Consider the following 17313-nt stretch of genomic DNA (forward strand, 5'->3'; position numbering starts at 1 on the left):
TTTCATACAGAAATGAATAAATCTGATAAATTCCTAGATGTGAAATTAATGGTAAGTTGCCAGTTTTCTTGTGTGTATGGTTGTGTGCTTCAGTTAATGCCAATAATGTATAAGACTGCCTATGTACTCACACCTTTAGCCATGGTACCAGTTAAGATCCAATCATGAAGTGAAAGTGTCAGTTGCCTGGTTGTGTCAGACTTTGTGATCCTATGGACTGTGGCCTACCAGGCTCCTCTGTCCATGGGATTCTTCAGGCAAGAATACTGGAGTTGGTTGCCATTTTCATGTTCAGAGGATCTTCCTGACCCAGGGATTGAACCCACGTTGGCCAGAGTATTCGTTACCTCTGGGCCGTCAAGGAAGCTCAATCATATGCCATCCCAATTATTTGAACAGTTTTATGTGAAGAATTGTTAACTTGGTACAAAGTTGTGAAGAAGAGAATTAAGACGAGGAGAGAATACTAAATTACCACAGAAGTAGCAATTGCAGCAGGCAGCTGCCATCTCTAAGGCTGGAAGAGCAGGTGAAGAGGTTGAAATAATTAAAACTTAGAAGCTTAGAGGAGGGAACCTCACAGTATTGAATACAGATCTCTTTGGAGGAGGATTTTATTTAGCTGGTGCTGTGAGCTTCGAGTAAGGACCCTGGGGACCTGACCAAACTGCAACTGCTGCTGCTGCTGCTAAGTCGCTTCAGTTGTGTCCGACTCTGTGCGACCCCATAGACAGCAGCCCACCAGGCTCCCCTGTCCCTGGGATTCTCTAGGCAAGAACACTGGAGTGGGTTGCCGTTTCCTTCTCCAATGCATGAAAGTGAAAAGTGAAAGTGAAGTCACTCAGTCGTGTCTGACTCGTAGCGACCCCATGGACTGCAGCCAATGAGGCGCCTCTGTCCATGGGATTTTCCAGGCAAGAGTACTGGAGTGGGGTGCCATTGCCTTCTCCAAAACTGCAACTGAGGGAGCACTAATTTGTTAGAGATGGTTCACTGAGAGAGAAAAGGTGAGACAACTTTAAAAAAAATCTATTTTATTTTTAATTGGAGGATAATTGCTTTACAACGTTGTATTGGTTTCTGCCGTACAACAACAGAAATCAGCCATAAAGTGTACATATGTCTCCTCCCTCTTGAACCTCCCTTCTACCCTCTACCCAATCCTCCCCCTCTGCCTGTTAAGTCACTTCAAGTTGTGTCTGACTCTTTGGACTGTAGCCCACCAGTCTCCTCTGTCCAAGGGATTCTCCAGGCAAGAATACTGGAATGGGTTTCCATGCCCTCCTCCAGGGGATCTTCCTGACCTCAGAGATTGAACGTAAATCTCTTAGGTCTTTCCTGCATTAGCAGAGTGGTTCTTTACCACTAATGCCACCTGGGAAGCCCCCATCCCACCCCTCTATCTTGTCACAGAGTACTGGGTTCAGCTCCCTGTGTTATACAGCAACTTCCCATTAGCTATATTTAAAGTGATGGAAAAATTAAAAATTGGATTCAACTACTGCAATGATTAAGCACTAATGCTGCAAGTGAAAAAAAGCTGCTGGGCCAACTGGCAGGAGCAGGAAGTCGAGAGAGCGGACAGTCTCTTCTGCTTTCACCCTCCCCACCCTACTTCCCCTCTAGCACCTTCTATCGGCAGAGCCTACCAGGGCACCAGATAGCAAAGCAGTGATGTGGTGAGCAACCCCAGCTCCAACATCCCAGAGTTTGGAAGGATGGAACTGAAGTTGGAAGACAACTCAAAGATCACCAGTGCACCCAGGTTTTCGCCCATTGCTAATTGTGACAAAGGTCCGTATAGTCAAGGCCATGGTTTTTCCTTTGGTCATGTATGGATGTGAGAGTTGGACTGTAAAGAAAGCTGAGAGCCAAAGAATTGATGCTTTTGAACTGTGGTGTTGGAGAAGACTCTTGGGAGTCCCTTGGACTGCAAGGAGATCCAACCAGTCCATCCTAAAGGAGATCAGTCCTGGGTGTTCATTGGAAGGACTGATGTTGAAGCTAAAACTCCAGTACTTTGGCCACCTCATGCGAAGAGCTGACTCACTGGAAAAGTCTCTGATGCTGGGAGGGACTGGGGGCAGGAGGAGAAGGGGATGACAGAGGATGAGATGGCTGGATGGCATCACCGACTCGATGGACATGAGTTTGGGTAAACTCTGGGAGTTGGTGATGGACAGGGAGGCCTGGCGTGCTGCAATTCATGTGGTTGCAAAGAGTTGGACACGATTGAGTGACTGAACTGAACTGAATGTGACAGTTAGAGTTTGTAGTTTTGACTAGCATTTTTTTAATTGAGACCGAGGTCGAATACCCCTTAATTTTTAAGAGTTGTTTGATTTTTCCTTTTTGTGAACAATTATCTTTTGATATCCTTTGTTCATGCTTGGTTTCTTTGGACATCATTTTTGTTTCTTATACAAGAAAGAAATTAGGCTTTTGAATACAATGTGAGTTGGAAATAACTTCTCCAGGTTTGTCAGTTATCTTTTGATAGATGGTGGCTTTTCCATGTATGCATATTTATGTGTGCAGAGTTCAGTTTTACCATTATTTTCTCTTCTGACTTCACCTGTAGAAAGACCTTTCCAATTCTGAGATAATAAAAATGTTCTTCCATTTTTCTTTAATAGTGCTTTTACGGTTTTGGTTTTAAAATTTAAATATTTGTTCAATTTGGATTTTTTTTTCTGTTATATAGTATGAAGTATTAAACCAAATATTTTTTTTCTGCTTACTATCCAGATGTCCCAACACCATTTATTGAATAATCCATGTTTTCTCCAACTTGAAAACTAACTTTTATTTTAATCCCTATATGGTTTAAAAAATTTTTTTCTGGACTTTCTAATCTATTTCATTGATTTTTCTCTTCATGTATTAGCACCATACTATTTTAATTACTCTAGCTTTATACTGTGGTTAAATATCTCCTAGAGCATTTCTTTCTCATTGTCTTCCCTTTATAGAATCTTGATTATTCTTGATTCTGTTGTCTCCTGTAGGAATGTTATGATCAGCTTGTCTAATTTTAAGGCCTATTCATAGTTTCATTAAGATTGTACAAAAATATAGATTATGAAAGTGCTGAAATTGTCATGTGAGTTTTCCTATTTAAAAATAGAGTATAACTTTAACAGACTGGTTCCAAATAGGAAAAGGAGTATGTCAAGGCTGTATATTGTCATCCTGCTTGTTTAACTTTTATGTAGAGTATCTCATGAGAAACGCTAGACTGGAAGAAGCTGGAATCAAGATTGCTGGGAGAAATATCAATAACCTCAGAAATGCAGATGACACCACCCTTATGGCAGAAAGTGAAGAGGAACTCAAAAGCCTCTTGATGAAAGTGAAAGTGGAGAGTGAAAATGTTGGATTACAGCTCAACATTCAGAAAACGAAGATCATAGCATCTGATCTCATCACTTCATGGGAAATAGATGGGGAAACAGTGGAAACAGTGTCAGACTTAATTTTTCTGGGCTCCAAAGTCACTGCAGATGGTGATTGCAGCCATGAAATTAAAAGACGCTTACTCCTTGGAAGGAAAGTTATGACCAATCTAGATAGCATATTAAAAAGCAGACATTACTTTGCCAACTAAGGTCCGTCTAGTCAAGGCTATGGTTTTTCCTGTGGTCATGGATGCATGTGAGAGTCGGACTGTGAAGAAAGCTGAGCGCCGAAGAATTGATGCTTTTGAAATGTGGTGTTGGAAAATACTCTTGAGAGTCCCTTGGACTGCAAGGAGATCCAACCAGTCCATCCTAAAGGAGATCAGTCCTGGGTGTTCTTTGGAAGGAATGATGCTAAAGCTGAAACTCCAGTACTTTGGCCACCTCATGCGAAGAGTTGACTCATTGGAAAAGACCCTGATGCTGGGAGGGATTGAGGGCAGGAGGAGAAGGGGACGACAGAGAATGAGATGGCTGGATGGGATCATTGACTCAATGGACATGAGTCTGAGTGAACTCCGGGAGTTGGTGATGGACAGGGAGGCCTGGTGTGCTGCAATTCATGGGGTCGGAAAGAATCGGACATGACTGAGTGACTGAACTGAACTGATACCTTTCAGTGTTTCTCTTCTTTTGCCATTTTAAGTATATTCCAAGATGCTTTCTCTACCTTTTTTTCTTATTTGCAGCCACATGCATCTTGCTTTGGTATCTTCCTATACCCCAGGTTTATCTTCATTGCATACGGCAGCCACACTTCTTATATTGTGTTCAGAGTTACAGATATCTTGATGTCTAATCAAAGCTAGAGTTTACCATTTTGTTTTACTTCTTGCTTTTGGGTAATTGAGAGAATAAGAACAGCTTTTTCTTGTTATTAAAAAATCAGATGTTGTTTCAATTACATGCTGAAATACTCTGGAATCCTGTCACATATTCTGCAAGAAACCCAGTTTTTATCACCAAATATTTCTGGGAATCTCTAAATGATAAATAGTTCTGCAAATATACTCAATATTATTGCCACCTCAGGTAGGCATCTGTGCCTCAGCCATTCTGTAGTTAGCATTTATCTATCTTAAGACCAGAGTGTTACCCTTTTCACCTGTTCCACCTGTTTTCAACCTAGGGTAAATATTTCCCTGGTGGTACATTATGGCCTTCCAAGGAGTAACAGGAATGATGATTCTGAATTCTCAATTTCTGTATACTTCCATAAAACTGATCTGCCTGAGAATATGCCAGTGGTCTGGCACCCCTTTCACTCTTCTACTTTTACAGATTGTTAAGAAAAGGCATCAGTCTCATCCATTCTAGGTGTTACTATGAGCATTGGCCTGGGATGGAAAAGCTTCCAGGGAGCCACCAAGGGGGCACTTGAGAATACTGGTGTGGTATTGAGAATGTGAATGGCTGCAGTGATTGGTAGCAAAGCATTTTGCAACTCAAATACTTTCAATTCTTCTTCCCTTGAAGCTGAAGGAAGCTTTAGAGGGGTTGTCAGTGGACAGGTGATTTAATTTTTGTTGATTATTGTTTTTGCATGCATCTTGTAAAGAATGAAAGAAAATGAAGGGCATTATTATAAAAAAACTCCTTGCATTTGCACCTACATATATATATATATATATAAAGTAGGTGCAAATAGAAATAAAATTGATAAATTGTCTCTATTAATGAAAAATGTTCATCTATGTATATATGAACGAATTTTAAAAAGCCACACCTATCTCATTAAGAAATACACTCCCTGCCAAAACATACATTTGAAATTTGAAATTACTTATCAAAATCACCTACAAATAAAAATTAGAATAATATCCTAATTAGAAGAAACTCTAGGATTTAGATCCTTACAGCCAATGGAAATGAAATGAATTTTTATTAATACACTTTTGTTGCAGAGAATTATGATTGGGTGGTCAATAAAATACTTTCAAGCATAAAATTTACATTATGGTAAATTTCTATGGGTAAGTGTGTTGAAAATATAAGTTCTAGGAGGAAAAGAAATGATATAAAGTTTTGACTGTTAAAATAGAGCTTGTTAGTGTTTTAATGGATGAAGTATATGAAATCTTAATATTCTGTGGAATGTATTTAACAAATGACATAACAATTGGATTTGAAAATGACGATGTTTATAATATGCCAGAAGTTATGTTAGCAATTATGAAAAGGTACACAGACTTTTCTAAATTCTGTTAGAGGATTTTCAAGCTAAAAATCCAAACAAACCCAAGCCCCAGAAAAACAAAATCTCTTGGCTATTGCCTTAAATCTTCCATACAAGGAAATATCCAGTTTTAACCTGAAACTTTGAGAATAAGAAAACAGATTAACAAACATACAGGGAAGGTAAATAGACCCAGGTGAAACTAGTTTGGGAGTCTGGGGGCACAGATTACTCTATAAGGGTGCGCTATTGGACCAGTCTTTGCCTGGCTGTGGATTCTACAGTATAGATGCCCCTGAGCCCATATTAAAGGGGTACCCTCCCTCTCCGCCTCAATGAGTGTACTTTTGAACCTAAACCTTTTAATCTAGGAGCCAGCTTCCAGAAGCACAGGACATAGAACAGTTTCCTACTCTCTTTAGGTGTAGATCTCTTCACATTTGGAGTAGGAAATGTCGACCCACTCCAGTGTTTTTGCCTAGAGATTCCCGTGGACAAAGGAGCCCAGAGGGAGGGCTACAGTCTATAGGGTCACAAAGAGTTGGACACGACTGAGTGACTTGACTTGACTCTTTAGGTGAAGCCCCAGTTCACCTGTGAATACTTGCCCACCTGACAGGGTAAGTGTTGCTGCTCATTTCCTTTGGGAAGCTGAAATACACACAGGTTCTGATGTGTGGCCTTATCCTTAGGCTTCTCGTGGTAGACAGACATAAGTCCCTTTGACATTATCTGGATTATTTTGTCTTAAATAACATCACTTAAGGGACATAAGTCCACTCAGGGCAACAATCTGGCCTAATTTTTTTTTTTTCTCAGTGTTCTCCAATGATGAAACAGTAAATGTGAATATCTTTTCTAGCCTCCTCTATTGGTGAGTAAGGACTTGAAAAATGGCACACAAGAATCAGTAAGAAACTCACACACAGGGAAGATAAATGTACCTATTAGAATACAATCTGCAAAGATAAAGATATGTTAAATGGCACATGCAATTTACATCCCTTACAGAGCACAGCCTGCTCAGCTGAAACATTTTACATTTGATTATTTCAACATCTTTTCCAAGTTTAATGGGAGGGCTTAAAAATACATCAGAAAGTTAAAAGGACCTTCAAGTGATTTTTTCCCCCTCCAGAACCAAAGGTGGCCTTTCCCAAGAAGCTCCTTTCTGAAACTCTTAAGGGACTACTTTGCAGACTAACCAAGGATGATCTCATTACATAGTTTAAAATCTTCTGGCTGATCCCACTTTCATATCCTCTCAATTTGCCAAACCAGAGAACACGAGGAGTAGCCCATTAGTTTCTCCCATGGTCACTGCAGATTTTTATCCTACAAATATAGATTCTCATAAGAACTCACAAGAAAAAGAGAGGCACATATGCAGTCTCTTCGCTATGTTGCTTACTTGCTTTGCAACTGGGCCATGTGGGGCTGGGTATATATCTTCTTTTTAAACATTTTCTTAATAAGATTGTACAAAATGATCGTTGTTTAGTTGCTAATGAATGCATTTTCATTGTCAACAATTCAGACTTTATAGGTGAAGTTAAAACCAAACAAGAACAAAAATCACTAATGACCTCTACTAATCCTGTTTACCCCTTTTAGAGGCACTTTTATCTTATTACTTTTGTATTTATCCTCCCAGATCCTCTCTCCTCTTAAAAATATATAAAAATGTAGTTATTTTTCAGCAACTTTTCTTTTTTTCTTAAACTCAACAATATATTTTGGAGATCTTCCCCTGAGAATGCAAATTTGGCCAGCTCACTTTAAAAAATTGCCTTATAGTATTTATTAGTGTTCTGTAATATGTGACTATTTTGAAATTCTCCTCCTTATAGATAGTTGGTCCCAATCCCTCATAATTTTACAACTATCCATGTACATGGCTCTTCATATATACTTATAAATTATTTCCTTATAAAGCACTTATAAAGGTTTTCCCCATTTTGTTTTTTCGTGGTTCATTTGACGTTTTATTGCTCTTTTAGATTTTTAGTTGCAAATTGTAAGCTATAGGCTTTGCAAATGTTTTCTACTCCTCTGTATCTTGTCATTTAAAGTTTTAATGATGTCTTCAGAAGTTAAATCTTTGTAGCCAAATATATCAATTTTTAACTTCAGTTTTGTTTTTGGGCCTTTTAAGAAAACTAAATCATAAACTAGTTTCATATATATTTTTATAATTTAAATGTTTCTATGTTTATATGGATAATTTTTTTGAGAATATTGTGAACTTGGACAATATTTTGTACCTAAATCATAGCTGATTGTGTCAATACTGTCTATTGACCAATGTGTCTTTTTGCCTACAAATCTGAATGCAACATTTACTAAACATTATATTTATTTATTTTTGGATCTCTTGTGTTCAAGCTCTATCTGTCTGTTACAGCCCTAGTAATATCCTGTGCTAGATAATAGACTTTATGTTTTGATACTGGTAAAGTGAGTCCCTACAGTTTTATTTTAATTTTTATACTATATAATTATTTTTGTAGTTTGCTCTTTGTTATTAAAGATCTTACTATCTTAATGTTGTTTTTGAACTGGAATTTTTTTTTGGGGGGGACTTGTTGTGTATTTGGTCACTCTCTTCTAATTATTAGTTGGTTGTTTTGAATTTTCTGGATAAATAATTCTATACTTTGCAAACAATTTTAGTTTTGTATATTCCTTCCCAATATTTACAATTTGTTTTTATTATTCTCTATTGCTTAGATCACTAAATAATTTGAATAGTAGGTATGAGAGAAGACATCTCTTTTATTCCTGACTTGTAATGCTTGTTTCCTTGTTAAGAATATTTGCAAGTTTATTGTTAAATATGCTTCTCAAATGAAGTTCTTGTCTATTGCTAACTTGTTAATTTAACTGATGATTTAAGTGTTATTAAATTCTCAGTATAGTTACTTAATATGTTCTTTTGCTCACTTATTAGGTAGAGTATTTTAATGTTTTTTTCCTGTTAAAACATTCTTGCATTCTTGGGATAAATGCCATCTGGTTGTAAGGAATGTATGTACTTTCCATTCAATGTAGTGATGAAGTTGATTTGTTAATTTTAAATACAATTTTATATTTACATTCTTACGTGAGATCAGTGTACAGTTTTCTTACTCTCTTCTTGTCTGGAATTTGTATCATTATATTAGCATTATAAAACAAGTTATTTGTCTTTTATCTTTTACTATAGTCTGATACAGTTGGCATATTTTGGGAAGGATTTATTTTTCAGCAGTAACCTAGCACTTATCCATAAACCATCTGGGACCAGTGAATTTTAAAGAGAATGGGTCTTTGTAGACTTTTCAATTTCTTCTATAATGTTGGTCTTTTAACATTTATTTCTACTCTTTCTCCAGTTTTGAAAGTTCATATTTTCCTAGAAGTTGTCCAATTCATTTAGATTTCATTTTGTCAATATAGTATAGACTTATATAGTAGTATTCTCTCTGTAGTTTTATCTCTTTTCTCATTCCTATTATGGTTTATTCATATCTTCTTTGTCTCTGATCAAACATATGGTCTACTTTACTGATATTTTTTCCAGTAATCTGCCTTTGCTTTTAATACCTGAATTTCTAGTCTGTCTTGTTTATGTTTTAATAATATTTGCTTTTATCATCACTACTACTTTCATGTCATTTTCTGTGAGAGTTTTTTTTTTTTTGGCATTTTCCTTGCTTTTTAAAAATTTTTATTTTTTTTGTGTGTGGGGGTCAAGCTTTTATACATTTTATTTTACCAACTCTGTTAAAGACAAGAACTGAATTAATATATTATTAATAGCTCCCATCTTATTGGGATACTTATATTTGTGAAGAATAGAGTTTTTTTCACATGAATAATATTTCTGATCTGGGCAAGATCTTCTCAATATGAGTAAAAGTGTGTCCAGCACATGATTTTATTTTATTTTTTAAATTAGTTATTTTTAATTAGAGGATAATTGCTTTACAATATTGTGCTGATTTCTGCCATACATCAACATGAAGCAAGCATAAGTATACATTTATCCTTGTGTGTACAGCAACTTCCCATTAAGTTCAGTCGCTCAGTCATGTCCGACTCTTTGAGATGCCATGGACTACAGCATGCCAGGCTTCCCTGGCATGGAAGGGAATTCCTATGGAATTCCCATCACCAGTTCCCAGAGCTTACTCAAACTCTTGTCCATTGAGTTGGTGATGCTATCCAACCATCTCATCCTCTGTTGTCCCCTTTTCCTCCTCCCTTCAATCTTTCCCAGCATCAGGGTCTTTTCTAACAAGTCAGTTCTTCAAATCAGGTGGCCAAAATATTGGAGTTTCAGCTTCAGCATCAGTCCTTTCTTGAATATTCAGGACTGATCTCCTTTAGGATGGACTGGTTGGATCTCCTTGCAGTCCAAGGGACTCTCAAGAGTCTTCTCCAACACCACAGTTCAAAAGCATCAATTCGTTGGTGCTCAGCTTTCTTCACATTCCAACTCTCACATCCATACATGACCACTGGAAAAACCATAGCCTTGACTAGATGAACCTTTGTTGACAAAGTAATGTCTTTGCTTTTTAATATGCTGTCTAGGTTGGTCATAACTTTCCTTCCGAGAAGTAAGAGTTTTTTAATTTCATGGCTGCAATCACTATCTGCAGTGATTTTGAAGCCCAGAAAAATAAAGTCAGCCATTGTTTCCATTGTTTCCCCATCCATTTGCCCTGAAGTGGTGAGACTGGATGCCATGATCTTAGTTTTCTGAATGTTGAGTTTTAGGCCAACTTTTTCACTCTCCTCTTTCACTTTCATCCAGAGGCTCTTTAGTTCTTTTTTGCTTTCTGTCATAAGGGTGGTATTATCTGCATATCTGAGGTTATTGATATTTCTCCTGGCCATCTTGATTCCAGCTTGTGCTTCATCCAGCCCAGCATTTCACATGAGGTACTCTGCATATAAGTTAAATAAGCAGGATGACAGTATACAGCCTCACATTGTCCTTTCCCAATTTGGAACCAGTCTGTTATTCCATTTTCAGTTCTAACTGTTGCTTCTTGACTTGCATACAGATTTCTCAGGAGACAGGTAAGGTGGTCTGGTATTCCCATCTCTTGAAGAATTTTCCACAGTTTGTTGTGATCCACACAGTCAAAGGCTTTGGTGTAGTCAAAGCAGAAATAGATGTGTTTACATATCGTAAACACATATGTAAACATATGGTTTACATTGTTTAGATGTGTTTACATATGGTAAGATCTGTTTTACATAAGGTAATATGTGTTTCAGTGCTGCTCTCTCAATTTGTCCCACTCTCACCTTCCCCTGCTGTGTCTACAAGACTGTTCTCTATCTCTGGATCCCTAATCCTGCCCTGTAAATAGGTTCATCAATACTCTTTTTCTAGGTTCCATATATATGTGTGTTAATATATGGTATTGTTTTTCTGACTTACTTCACTCTGGATAATAGGCTCCTGGTTCATCCATCTCACTAGAACTGACTCAAATTTGTTCCTTTTTATGGCTGGACTAGTATTCCATTGTGTGTATGTACCATAACTTCTTTATCCATTCATCTATGGCTCTACCAAAAATCCACCTCATGTCCTGGCTATTGTAAATAGTGCTACAATGAACATTGGGTTACATGTGTCTTTTTCAACTATGATTTTCTCAGGGTATGTGCTCAGTAGTGGGATTGTTGGGTAATATCATAGTTTATTCCTAATCTTTTAAGGAACCTCCATACTGTTCTCCATAGTGAAAGAAAGAAAGTGAAGTCACTCAGTCATGTCCGACTCTTCAGGACCCCATGGACTGCAGCCCACCAGGCTCCTCCGTCCATGGGATTTTCCAGGCAAGAATACTGGAGTGGGTTGCCTGTTCCTTTTCCAGGAGATCTTCCCCACCCAGGGACTGAACCTGGGGCTGTGTCAATTTACATTCCTACCAACAGTGCAAGAGGGTTCCCTCTCCAGCATGTATTGTTTGTAGATTATTTGATGGCCATTCTGACAAGTGTGAGGTGATACTTCATTGTAGTTTTGAATTGCATTTCTCTAATACTGAGCAACGTTGAGCATCTTCATGTGCTTGTTGGCCGTCTGTAAGTTTTCTTTGGAGAAATGTTTCTTTAGGTCTTTTTTTGATTGGGTTGTTTGATTTTCTAGTTTCATGAATTGCTTCTTTACTTTAGAGATTAATATTTTTTTCAGTTGTTTGTTTCATTTGCAATTATTTTCTCCCATTCTGAGGGTTGCTTTTGACCTTGTTTATAGTTTCCTTTGATGTGCAGAAGCTTTTAAAGTTAACTGGGTCCCATGTGTTTATTTTTTGTTTTTATTTCCTTTAGGAGGTGGATCAAAGAGGAACTTGTGATTTATGTCAGAGTGTTCTGCCTATGCGGAGAAAGCAATGGCAACCCACTCCAGTACTCTTTCCTCGAAAGTCCCATGGACAGAGGAGCCTGGTGGGCTGCAGTCCATGGGGTCATGAAGAGTCTGACATGATTGAGCGATTTCACTTTGACTTTTCACTTTCATGCACTGGAGAAGGAAATGACAACCTGCTCCAGTATTCTTGCCTGGAGAATCCTGGGGATGGCGGAGCTTGGTGGGCTGCCATCTATGGGGTCGCACAGAGTTGGACACGACTGAAGCGACTTAGCAGCAGCAGCAGCAGTTTTGCCTGTTTTCCTCTAAGCATTTTATAGTTTCTGGCCTTACATTTAGGTCTTTAATCCATTCCGAGTTTGTGTATGGTGTTAGGAAGTGTTCCAATTTCATTCTTTTACATGTAGCTGTCCAGTTTTCCCAGCACCACTTGTTGAAGAGGCTGTCTTTCTCCATTGTATATTCTTGCCTCCTTTGTCAAAGATAAGGTGCCCAAAAGTGTATGGGTTTATCTTTGGGCTTTCTGTCTTATTCTATTGATCTCTATTTCTGTTTTTGTGCCATGCCCATACTGTCTTGATGACTGTAGCTTTGTAGTATAGTTTTAAATCTATACTACAGGAAGGTTGTTTCTTCCAGCTCCATTTTTCTTAAGGTTTTTTTTAACTATTTGGAGTCTTGTGTTTCCATACTAATTGTGAAATTTTTTGTTCTAGTTCTGTGAGAAATACCATTGGCAATTTGATAGGGATTGCATAGAATCTGTAGATAGCTTTGGGTGGTATAGTCATTTTCACAATATTGATTCTTCCAATCTAAGAACATGGTATATCTCTCCATCTCTTTGTGTCATCTTTTATTTTCTTCACCAGTGTCTCTTTGCTTTTTGAATTAAAAGCATGGATTGTTTATTTTAAACTTTTATACTTTTTAATAAATGCATTTATAACTAAAATTTTTGTGTGTGTACTTTTTCTACACGTCTGAAGTGTTGTTGGGTGTAACTCTAGTTTATTCTAAGTTTGAATTACCATTCCTTTAAAGAATATTTTGGAGTCAATGGAGAGTTTCATTTGTTAGCTTTTGCTTTTCATTTTAATTATATTATAGTCAGTGGATGTGACACATGATGTCAGCTTTTGGGAACTGGATGAAATTTTCTTTATGGCTGATACATGGTCAAAATGTCTGTTTCCTGTGAATAGTCACATATTCCTATATACAAGCACGTGTATGTGTCTATGTGTATATGTGATTAATATTATGTTTTATTTAATTCTTCGATATCTTAAAAAAATTAATCTACTGTTTTCAGAGAGCTATGTCATAGTCCATGCATAAACAATGGATTTGTTAAATTCATATTGTGGTTCTATTATTTCTTCTTACTTTTCAGTTCAGTTCAGTCACTCAGTCGTGTCTGGCTCTTTGTGACCCCATGAACTGCAGCAGGCCATACCTCCCTGTCCATCACCAACTCCCGGAGTGCACCCAAACCCATGTCCATTGAGTTGGTGATGATATCCAACCATCTCATCCTCTGTCGTTCCCTTCTCCTCCTACCCTCAATTGTTCCCAGCATCAGGATCTTTTCCAATGAGTCAGCTCTTGGTATGAGGTAGCCAAAATACTGGAGTTTCAGCTTCAACATCAGTCCTACCAATGAACATCCAGTACTGATTTCCTTTAGGATGGACTAGTTGGATCTCCTTGCAGTCCAAGGGACTCTCAAGAGTCTTCTCCAACACCACAGTTCAAAAGCATCAATTCTTTGGCACTCAGCTTTCTTCACAGTCCAACTCTCACATCCATACATGACTACTGGAAAAACCACAGCTTTCACTAGGTGGACCTTTGTGGACAAAGTAATGTCTCTGCTTTTTAATATGCTATCTAGGTTGGTCATAAATTTCCTTCCAAGGAGTAAACATCTTTTAATTTCATGGCTGCAATCACCATCTGCAGTGATTTTGGAGCCCAGAAAAATAAAGTCAGCCACTGTTACCACTGTATCCCCATCTATTTGCCATGAACTGATGGGACCAGATGCCATAATCTTAGTTTTCTGAATGTTGAGTTTATGCCAACTTTTTCACTCTCCTCTTTCACTTCATCAAAAGGCTCTTTAGTTCTTTCTTCACTTTCTGTCATAAGGGTGGTGTCATCTGCATATCTGAGGTTATTGATATTTCTCCTGGTAATCTTGATTCCAGCTTGTGCTTCATCCAGCCCAGTGTTTCTCATGATGTACTCTGCATATAAGTTAAATAAGCAGGGTGACAATATACAGCCTTGATGTAGTCCTTTTCCTATTTGGAACCAGTCTGTTGTTCCATGTCCAGTTCTAACTGTTGCTTCCTGACCTGCACACAGATTTCTTTCTTTCTTTTTTTTTAATTTTAATTTTTACTTTATTTTACTTTACAATACTGTATTGGTTTTGCCATACATTGACATGAATCCACCACGGGTGTACATGCGTTCCCAAACATGAACCCCCCGTCCCACCTCCCTCCCGATAACATCTCTCTGGGTCATCACCGTGCACCAGCCCCAAGCATGCTGTATCCTGCGTCGGACATAGACTGGCGATTCGATTCTTACATGACAGTATACATGTTACACTGCCATTCTCCCAAATCATCACACCCTCTCCCTCTCCCTCTGAGTCCAAAAGTCCGTTATACACAGCTGTGTCTTTTTTGCTGTCTTGCATACAGGGTCTTCATTGCCATCTTTCTAAATTCCATATATATGTGTTAGTATACTGTATTGGTGTTTTTCTTTCTGGCTTACTTCACTCTGTATAATCGGCTCCAGTTTCATCTATCTCATCAGAACTGATTCAAATGTTTTCTTTTTAATGGCTGAGTAATACTCCATTGTATATATGTACCACAGCTTTCTTATCCACTCATCTGCTGATGGACATCTAGGTTGTTTCCATGTCCTGGCTATTATAAACAGTGTTGCGATGAACATTGGGGTACATGTGTCTCTTTCAATTCTGGTTTCCTCGGTGTGTATGCCCAGCAGTGGGATTGCTGGGTCATAAGGTAGTTCTATTTGCAATTTTTAAAGGAATCTCCACACCGTTCTCCAAAGTGGCTGTACTAGTTTGCATTCCCACAAACAGTGTAGGAGGGTTCCCTTTTCTCCACACCCTCTCCAGCATTTATTGCTTGCAGATTTTTGGATCGCAGCCATTCTGACTGGTGTGAAGTGGTACCTCATTGTGGTTTTGATTTGCATTTCTCTAATAATGAGTGATGTTGAGCATCTTTTCATGTGTTTGTTAGCCATCCGTATGTCTTCTTTGGAGAAATGTCTATTTAGTTCTTTGGCCCATTTTTTGATTGGTCATTTATTTTTCTGGAATTGAGCTGCAGGAGTTGCTTGTATATTTTTGAGATTAGTTGTTTGTCAGTTGCATCATTTGCTATTATTTTCTCCCATTCAGAAGGCTCTCTTTTCACCTTGCTTATAGTTTCCTTTGTTGTGCAGAAGCCTTTAATTTTAATTAGATCCCATTTGTTTATTTTTGCTTTTATTTCCAGAATTCTGGGAGGTGGATCATAGAGGATCCTACTGTGATGTATGTCAGAGAGTGTTTTGCCTATGTTCTCCTCTAGAATTTTTATAGTTTCTGGTCTTACATTTAGATTTTTAATCCATTTTGAGTTTATTTTTGTGAATGGTGTTAGAAAGTGATCTAGTTTCATTCTTTTACAAGTGGTTGACCAGTTTTCCCAGCACCACTTGTTAAAGAGATTGTCTTTAGTCCATTGTATATTCTTGCCTCCTTTGTCAAAGATAAGGTGTCCATATGTGTGTGGATTCATCTCTGGGCTTTCGATTTTTTTCCATTGATCTATATTTCTGTCTTTGTGCCAGTACCATACTGTCTTGATGACTGTGGTTTTGTAGAGCCTGAAGTCAGGGAAGTTGATTCCTCCAGTTCCATTCTTCTTTCTCAAGATTGCTTTGGCTATTCGAGGTTTTTTGTATTTCCATACAAATCTTGAAATTATTTGTTCTAGTTCTGTGAAAAATATCGCTGGTAGCTTGATAGGGATTGCATTGAATTTGTAAATTGCTTTGGGTAGTATACTCATTTTCACTATATTGATTCTTCTGATCCATGAGCATGGTATATTTCTCCATCTATTAGTGTCCTCTTTGATTTCTTTCATCAGTGTTTTATAGTTTTCTATATATAGGTCTTTAGTTTCTTTAGGTAGATATATTCCTAAGTATTTTATTCTTTTCATTGCAATGGTGAATGGAATTGTTTCCTTAATTTCTTTTTCTACTTTCTCATTATTAGTGTATAGGAGTGCAAGGGATTTCTGTGTGTTGATTTTATATCCTGCAACTTTACTATATTCATTGATTAGCTCTAGTAATTTTCTGGTGGAGTCTTTAGGGTTTTCTATGTAGAGGATCATGTCATCTGCAAACAGTGAGAGTTTTACTTCTTCTTTTCCAATTTGGATTCCTTTTATTTCTTTTTCTGCTCTGATTGCTGTAGCCAAAACTTCCAGAACTATGTTGAATAGTAGCGGTGAAAGTGGGCACCCTTGTCTTGTTCCTGACTTTAGGGGAAATGCTTTCAATTTTTCACCATTGAGGATAATGTTTGCTGTGGGTTTGTCATATATAGCTTTTATTATGTTGAGGTATGTTCCTTCTATTCCTGCTTTCTGGAGAGTTTTTATCATAAATGGATGTTGAATTTTGTCAAAGGCCTTCTCTGCATCTATTGAGATAATCATATGGCTTTTATTTTTCAATTTGTTAATGTGGTGAATTACATTGATTGATTTGCGGATATTGAAGAATCCTTGCATCCCTGGGATAAAGCCCACTTGGTCATGGTGTATGATCTTTTTAATGTGTTGTTGGATTCTGATTGCTAGAATTTTGTTGAGGATTTTTGCATCTATGTTCATCAGTGATATTGGCCTGTAGTTTTCTTTTTTTGTGGCATCTTTGTCAGGTTTTGGTATTAGGGTGATGGTGGCCTCATAGAATGAGTTTGGAAGTTTACCTTCCTCTGCAATTTTCTGGAAGAGTTTGAGTAGGATAGGTGTTAGCTCTTCTCGAAATTTTTGGTAGAATTCAGCTGTGAAGCCATCTGGACCTGGGCTTTTGTTTGCTGGAAGATTTCTGATTACAGTTTCAATTTCCGTGCTTGTGATGGGTCTGTTAAGATTTTCTATTTCTTCCTGGTTCAGTTTTGGAAAATTGTACTTTTCTAAGAATTTGTCCATTTCTTCCACGTTGTCCATTTTATTGGCATA

Source organism: Budorcas taxicolor, chromosome 3, assembly GCF_023091745.1.
Source record: "Budorcas taxicolor isolate Tak-1 chromosome 3, Takin1.1, whole genome shotgun sequence".
Taxonomy (NCBI): Eukaryota; Metazoa; Chordata; class Mammalia; order Artiodactyla; family Bovidae; genus Budorcas; species Budorcas taxicolor.